The sequence below is a fragment of the Asparagus officinalis genome, chromosome 2 (assembly GCF_001876935.1).
Source record: "Asparagus officinalis chromosome 2, Aspof.V1, whole genome shotgun sequence".
NCBI lineage: Eukaryota > Viridiplantae > Streptophyta > Magnoliopsida > Asparagales > Asparagaceae > Asparagus > Asparagus officinalis.
In genome coordinates this window covers 20,793,848-20,803,316 of record NC_033795.1, presented here as the reverse complement: position 1 = coordinate 20,803,316, position 9,469 = coordinate 20,793,848, and positions in this window count along the sequence as shown.

Genomic DNA, 9,469 nt, shown 5'->3' with positions numbered 1-9,469 from the left:
TAAACAGTAAAGGGACCTTTGCAGTTTTATCGAATAAAACCCTCTCGGATTAGAGTTATATTTTTCAAGCAACTATAATCCTTACGAGATTTTCATATAAATGTTATTATCAAGTGAGCCATACATATAGGCTGTGATTACATCCATGAGATGTATTTCAAGTTTTTCACAAACAACCAAATTAATTAAATATCAGAAAGTTGTTGCATCCATCACAGGAGAATACGTCTCTTCATAATCAATACTGGGCCTTTATGAGAATACTTGGGCAACTAATCATGCTTTATATCTAACAACTTCATTATTCTCATTCCGTTTTCATATGAAACCCATTTATATCCTACAGGTTTTATACCAGCAGGTTTCTGAATAACAGGTCCAAAAACTTTACGCTTCACTAGCGATTTTAATTCACAATCTATAGCATCTTTCCATTTCGGCCAATCTTCTCGATGTCTACACTCCTCCATAGACATTGGCTCAAGATCCTCATTTTCATTTATAATAGTTTGTGCAACATAATATGCAAAAATATCATCGACGATTATTTTATTTTGGTTCCATCGTTCCCCAATCATAATATAATTGATAGATATCTCTTCATTTTCTTTAATTCAGGTACCTGATTCTCTTTCAGAACTAACTAATCTAGAGTCTCACGGGAGAATTTTTCTTGAGCAACATTTTCCTCAACTTGGTCATTCGTATGCTTTGCTCCTTTTCTTTCATAATGATTTTTATCTTTGGAACCGACTGGTCTACCACGCTTTATTTGTCCCTTTATCTCATTAGCGGTGATAGGTTGTCCTTCAGGAACATCAATTCTGACAGGAGCATTTGCAGCTGGTATATATGACTTAGTCACTCTTTTTGGGTCAGTAAACGCATTTGGCAGTTGATTTGCTAATTTTTGTAAACGAATTATCTGTTGAACTTCTTGTTCACATTGTTTCGTGCTAGGATCATGGTGGGACAATGACAATTCATTCCAGCTAATTTCTTTTACCAACTGCTTAGTTTCTCCCCCTAATGTTGGGAAAAGTGTCTCATAAAAATGACAATCAGCAAAACGTGCCATAAATAAATCTCCTGTAGACGATTCAAGATATTTAATTATAGATGGAGATTCATACCCAACATATATTCCTAACCTCCTTTGAGGTCCCATCTTCGTGCGTTGTGGTGGAGCAACTGGAATATAAACCACACATCAAAAAATTCTTAGATGGGAAATATTTGGTTCCCGACCATAAACCAATCGTAATAGGGAGAATTCATGATAACTTGTTGGCCTGATGCGAATAAGTGTTGCTGCATGTAAAGTAGCATGTCCCCATGCAGATATAGGAAGTTTTGCTCTCATAAGTAATGATCTGGCAATTAATTGAATTCGTTTTATAAATGATTCTGTAAGGCCATTCTGACTATGAACATGTGCTACAGGATGTTCAACGGTTATTCCAATAGCAGTACAATAATCATTGAACGCTTGAGAAGTGAATTCACCAGCATTATCAAGCTGTATAGTTTTAATCGAATTGTCTAGAAAGTGAGCTCGTAGTCGGATTAGTTGAGCTAGTAATCTCGCAAATGCCAAATGCGAGTTGATAATAAGCATACATGTGACCATCTAGTTGAAGCATAAATTAAAACCATAAAATATCTAAATGGTCCACTTGATGGATGTATAGGTCCACAAATATCACCATGTATGCGTTCTAAAAATCCAAGGGATTCAGTTCCACATGAGAATTCATTTGTTTGTAATATTTTTTGATTTTTCAATGAATGTCCACATGAATTCTCTATAATCATCTACATCATAATTGAACCGGGATGACCTAACCGATTATGCCAAACTATAAACTCATTGTGATTAGTTAACTTCTGGTTTACTGTAGCATGTGACTCAATTTTGCCAATATTGGTGTAGTATAAACCTGAAGAAAATGCAGGTAATTTTTCTAGTTCACTTTTCTTACCTGAAACAATAGTCGTAATATACAAATATTCGACATTGCCTTCATTTGTTGTCTCAATATGATATCCATTCTTGCGAATATCCTTAAAACTCAATAAATTTCGTTGAGACTTTTCAGAATATAAGGCATCATCAATTACAAATTTTGTTCCTCTAGGCAATATGATATGAGCTCTTCTGGAACCTTCAATTAGATTTGTACTGCCACAAATTATACTGATATTTGTTGCTCGCTTCTTTAAGTAGGAGAAGTATTTCAAATCCTTAAGTATAGTATGTGTTGTTGCACTGTCGATGAGGCACATATTTTTGTCATCAACAAAAGGTCCAATCGGAGATAATTCCATATTATTCATTGAAAGAGTGACATGCACCAAAGCAAATAATAATAATAATAAAATATAGAAAATGTAAAAAAATGAAAGTCATAACTCATATTGCACCTAAAACACATAAAATTTGATTAAGACTTTTATTTTATTGCATAGGTATTTATTTGATAGCATAAACATTACACAGATATTTAGATAATATAAACATTCTGCTTATGAAAATAATATTATCATCCTTGAACATTATTGCTATAAATCAAATAAGGAATATTTTCCTCCGGTTGGATGAAAAAATCATCAACATCCAGATGAGTGATATCATTAGAAGGACCAAACTCAGTAACGAAATTTGTTTCCACCTTTTTCTCATTCTTTTCTAGTGATTCTTGATAGAGATCAATAAAATGCTTCGGTGTACGACAGATACGGGACCAATGACCCTTCATTCCACAACGATAACATGAGCTTTCCACTGAATTTTTGTTTGAGTTCCCTTTATCCTTCCCAATTTTCTTCTCATTTCTCTCCCACTTCAGGTGGCGAGATGAATTTTTGAAATAACCGCCATGATTATCAAAGTGACCTGAACGACCTCGGCTACGTCCGTGCTTACAGCCACGACCACGACCACGACCTTGTGTTGATTATGATGCTCATACGTATTCACATTCACTTCAGGTAACGGAGCAGAACCAGTTGGACGTGCTTCATGATTTTTCATCAGGAGCTCTTATTTTATTCAGCCACGAGAAAACAAGAAATCAATTCAGAATATTTCTTAAAACCATTTTCACGATATTGCTGTTGCAGGAGCAAATTCGATGCATGAAAAGTAGAAAGTCTTTTCTAACATATCCTCATCAGTAACTTTTTCCCCATATAATTTTAACTGGGAGCTAATTCGAAACATAGCTGAATTATATTCACTTACTGTTTTATAATCTTGTAAACGTAAGTGCATCCAGTCATAATGAGCTTTGGGAAGAATAACCGTCTTCTGGCGGTCATACCTCTCTTTTAGGCTATTCCAAAGGATAATGGATCCTTTATCGTTAAATATTCCGCTTTCAGTCGCTCGTGAAGGTGGTGTCAAAAGAAAATCATTGCTTTTGCTTTGTCCTGATTGGATGCATCATTACCATCTTTAATTGTCTCATCAAGGGCATTAGCTTCCAAATGGATTTCAGCATCAAGTATTCATGATAAATAATTTTTGCCCGTGATGTCTAATGCCACAAACTCAAGCTTGCCAAATTTACCGTGATGCTATTATAAAAAACAAGTTAGTATATGATCAATTTATAATTACAAAATTTCATAAGTATTTACAAAGAAACAAACAAGACAAAGTTGATAAGACGTAGTTGATGGCATGTGCATGCAACCAATAAATATGCAAAATAAAATATGAATAACCTAACTAGAAAATTAGATTAAGTACACATTTTTTTATTAGACTGGCTGAAGACATGACATTTTCTTTTTAAATTAATAAGTTATTTACATAAAATTGAGCATATGAAGCATGATAGATGATCCATAACAGAAAAAATCTTATATATTGCATCGAATAAATCTAATATCAATGTAAAATTTTACATGATGAAAATCGAACCTTAACTAAACCAATATTTATATTAGTAAAATATATTAATCCAAGAAGAACCAAGAAAAGTTTCACAATGCGTCAATATGTCCAAATTCTCAATCAATATAATATATAATATAGAGATTAGAAATCTTTACCTCAAATACAAACCGTTGAGCCACAGCGGGATAGAGTCTCGTGCTGATAATTAACATGTTATAAAGCTAATAGACAGCAAATAGAGAGAAGACAATGAGCACTCAATCCTTCAATTCTTCTTTTATCTTCACTTATAAATACAATCTCATATCCTCTACTTATAGGCATGTGAAATGGAGGCATTACGGCATGTGAAATGGAGGCATTACATGCATCATATTATGAGAATTTACTTGGAAATGTCAATAGACATCTACAATTAGTACTACTATAACTCATTGGAATACCAATGGACATCCATAATAATATTATTATAACAGAAACAATTTAATTAATAAATAGTTGGCTTCATAAGAAAAAGTACCCGGACCCAAATTTCACAAAGAAAAGTAGCCTGTACCAGTGTACTCCCAGATCACAGTGCAGAGAGCTCGCTCGATTGGTGGCAAAGGAGTGTACGGAGAGGATCAACAAGAGCCTCAAACGTAGTGATCCTACATCAATTTTCGTCCTTTTTTGCCCTTCTAAAATTTCTTGTTTGGGTGTAAGAATTATATGATTCTTAATTAGTTTCAGATCCTACAGTGAAGTTTTTGAGGGAGCACATGGAGAAGGCTGGGTGCCTTTTTTCGGGTTCGGCTGATTCTTGCCGAGTTGAGTGGTGGGTGAAGGTTAGGGAAAATTCGCAAAATAGACCATTTTTATGAAATATATAGCGAAATAAACCACTTTGAAAAATAATTAGCAAAATAGACCTCTTTTGAAAAAAAAGGTCGATTTTGAAAAACAATGCTCAGAAAACATACGGGACTACTAGTCCCGTATGTTTTGAGCCAACTAATCACGGATTAGTAACTCAGAAAACATACGGGATTAGTAGTCCCGTATGTTTTCTGAGTAGAAAATTTTACTAATCCGTGATTAAAACATACAGGACTACTAGTCCCGTATGTTTTCTGAGCTGTTTTGCAAAATAGACCTCTTTTTGGCCTGTTGGCCAAAAAGAGGTCTATTTTGCTAATTATTTAGCAAAACGGTCTATTTTGCTAAATAATTAGCAAAACCGGTCTATTTTGCAATTTTTCATTCTAGCGGAGATGGGTTACCTTTAGCTTATAAATTAACGTATTATCTTTTTGACTTTTTCTCCCTAAATTCTATCTTGTACTAGGCCCCAAAATCTTGGTGTTTATGATTACACCCTCCAAATCAAATTCATGAGTTGTTTGATGTAACAGTCCATCATTGGCGGAGCCAAGGTTTTGTTGACCCACATAAGGTAACATGGCTTCATTTCCAAACTATATTGGTAGTCTGACAATTTTAACCCCTTTAGTAGTGTCCTACAGTAATTTTATTGGCGTCCTCTAACAAATAAACAGAAGCATGCATAGAGTAAGCAATTCAGTGGTCTCTTGTGACACCATTGGACACTATGTGGCTCCGTCACTGTTCCCCATTTTAAACAGATACTAAGATTTTGGGTTATATTATGAAAATATGATAGGATTTAGGGTCTACTATGAGAAATCATATCTTCTTTTATTTTAAAGTAACTTTGTGGAATGGAACCGGGGGTGAGATATGATTGTTATCAAAAAAAATAAATTATGTAAAGGGAAATGCCAAGTGTGGTTCATTTCCTTATACTGTTCTTGTACTCAAATGAATGAGATACGTAAGGCCCTCCTGCTTTGTCCTCAAATGGGTGATGATATAAGATAATCTACCATACATTTTAATACTAGTACCAAAATAATATCAATACTGTACAACGTCCAATACAGCTTTATTTTCATATTCATGCGGAATTTTTCGCCAGTTCCATGTGTTGTTTATCAGTTGGTGATGTGTGCCTAGATACAGAATTCTGTTAGCTTTTAAGCATAAAAACTTCACAGGTTACTGAGTAGGAAATTTAAATACAACAATGTACTTACGCTTTGTTCCTCTGTGCATATAAATGGAAGAATTTGTTTTATTATCATCCCCTTCGACTCTGTCGCATTGACGTTCCAGACATCAGCATGTTGTAAATCAGATTACTTGCCAAGACGAGATAAACCAAGTTCTAATTCATGAGCTCATACATGCTTATGATGATTGTCGTCCTAAGATCATCGACTGGAAAAATTGTGCTCATCATGCTTGTTCCGAGGTAATATGGGACTTGTATCTATCGAGTGCTTTAAGGACTTTTGATTTGACAGAACTTGTTTCAAATTTAGTTATGTGCTTGCTTCAACATACTGAAGTGTTTGCTCTTGGAGACCTGGGATTGAACAACTTTGTTTTCTCACGAAGATTCGAGGTCATGAGGAGGTCAGTCTTTCTAGTATTTGTTTCCTGATGCGTCTTTCTTTTGGATCCATTATAATTGCTGCTGTTTCCATGGAAAAAACCCTTCATAAATGGTGTTGTTTAGGGGGTGTTTGTTTAGTTGTAAGTGAAAATTGTAAGTATGAAAGTCACCTATTCTTTAGACTTCACTTGTTTGTTTTATTGAAAGTGATAGTGAAAGTGAGATCCAAAATATAGTTTACATTAAATTTTTTGCAATTTCAACATCCCCTAAAAAAGTGCAGAAGTGAGCTATGAAAGTGAAAAGTGAGGACCACATTATATTAAAAATATTATAATAATTAATATATCAAATTTGTTTCATTTTCAACGATATTTATTGTCCTCTAATTTTTCTCTCACACCTCTTTTCTCTTCCCGTTGTATTTTTCCCCTTTTTTTACCTTCATAGTACTAATCCCACTGTTTTTCCCCACGTTTTGAATACTATTCTCATCATTTTTGGTTGCAACAGTAGTTTGAAATATGTCACTGATATTTGTTTTCATTGAAAATAAATAATTGGGTTATTTACATTTTGTAGCTTCGGTGTTCTTTGTGATTCTCTCATCTCCATTTGCAAGTATTACAACAATAATTTGGTCATAATGTTAATAATACCAAGAATTTCTTTTTTTGCTGAAATTTTGCCAATGAGATTATACTAGACCTATCCATGATGATTGCTTAGTTTTGGGTATATATGTCTTAGGTTTTATTTATTTTGTTAAATTAGTGCTTGGGTATATATGTCTTAGGTTTTATTTATTTTGTTAAATTAGTGCTGATGACTACATGATCTCAGTCCTAGATATGGTTCAAAATGGTAAATAGAGAATTTTGTTAAATTAGTGCTGATGACTACATGATCTCAGTCCTAGATATGGTTCAAAATGGTAAATAGAGATTGTGAGTGATTTAAAGAAAAAACATGGTTTTTTAATATATGAATAAACAAAATAATGTTGCCACATCATCCTCACTTTTCTACTTTCAACAATAACTTGTTTTTACAAACAAACAATGTATGTCACTTGGATGCTGACTTGGATGCATTTTCGCACTTTTAAAAAAAATTCACTTTCATACTTTCAACTCAGTTGCAAGTAGACAGACACCCCCTTTAGTGTTGTTTTTATGAAAGTCAAAAAGAGAGGTTCATTCTTTGAAGTAAACTAGTGTTTAGCATCTGTCCACAAATCAGTATCCGGGGTTGTCCCTTTTGTTCAAATTAGTTAGACATTTTCGCTATTTGAATAAAGGGCAAATAAAAAGTAAGATAAATATAAACTAGTTAGGAAAAGAAAATAGAGAAAAATAATGATAAATAAGGAGTTTTAAGTCTTTCTTTTTATTTATGGATAAATCACAGCACTTCATGCTGTGTAAGGAGTATGGACTAACATGAGATGTTGGGTTTCGGGATACTACACTTAAAATTATAATCTATAACATATTGACAATGAAATAAATAACACTGTGAACTCATTTTGGAGCTTTTTACTATGTATAGATCCTCTTTTGAAGAATTTTGCTAGTATCTGGTGGACCTTATTTGTCTCTGTATTTGTGATTTTAATAAATAAGATGAGTTTTTTTTTGTAATAAATAAGATGTTCCTTCTTGAAAATTAATGAAAAGAGTGACTAAAACGACCAAGGGGAAAATTGAGGCTTACACAACTTTCTCACAGTGGAAAAGACGATAGAGATGGCCATTGTGGGTGTACATGGAGACTTCGACTAACTTTTAAAACAGTTCTAATATATTGAACGTGGTTTAAGGTCGGCATCATTTTTTTTGTAAGTTTTTTTATAACACGCAAAATCTTCTTTTTCGAAAAAAAATTGTGAAGTGGCCATTTCTAGAGTTTCCTTATATGAACTGCTTATTTCCTACCTCTCCAATACTTGCACTTGACATTTTTTAAACTTTTGTCCGTAAGATTACACGGCTTGCTGTTTCTTACCATTCGCCAGGCGAAATCTGTTCTCTATGTTAGTAGCTCATTGGTATCATCGTCGCGAATTTTCACGAACATATTTAAGTTTGTAAAACTTTGAAGGAATGTGCGAAGAGGCGAGCTCCCAAATCAGTCAGAAATAATCCTCATCGCAGGGGCTGCTGCAAAGGATGCGATTGATGCGTTTGCGACGATGCACATCCTTTCGACACAGCACCAAAAAAATGCTCAGTTGTAGAGTTCGCGAATTTTGGGCGAGGGATTCTTTTTCTCCAAATGAAGCAAAAAGAGGAAGGCATCTTGCTAGTGTAGATCAGGATCAATGAATTGTTTCCCGCCATTATTGATGCTACCGCAAGACTCTCTTTTATAGGCTCAAAACATCCGTAAGAAAAATTGATGCTCGGTTTGTGAAGAACTATTGCTTATACTGTTGAATTTGGTCAGTAGTATTCTTACTCGAGACTGGGAATTCATATATACGAGGCAATATTGCAGAAAATTCTTCGCAGTCATCAAACTATGCATGTATTTATCTATTTATGTATCTGCCTGGAGTTAGTGTTCTATCCGGAATTTCAACAAAACGTGGATTGCCAATGAGGTTGGCTTTTCCTTAAACCACTATTTTCGGTATTGAAAATTTAGGGGCGGTTTGTTTCACCTCTGACAATGGCAAAATTATAAATAAATGATTCTTTATGAATCCTATTCTTAAGTTTGGTTCCGAAAAAATTTATAGATTTCAAAATCTATAAGGTTGAAAAAGTATGTTGATTTTATAAAAACCTAAATCCTAATGATTTCGGCGGATTTAGGACAGAAAGCTGACGCAGTGCGGAAGTGATAACCTCGGAATCCACCAAGGATGTTCTCTGAATCCATAAAGAACGATCTTCGAATCCACGAAGAACTTCGAATCCACGAAGAAAATATTGAAAAAGAGAAATTTTATTGAAGAAAAGTTATTCTCCTTTGGGGTTACATGACTCTTCTTAAATAGAAAAACAAATAAGACTCCTAATAAGACTAGAATTATAAAAATAGAAAGTATCAAATAAGACTCAGACTAGAATTACAAAAAAGAAAGAAAGTGTCAAATTTTA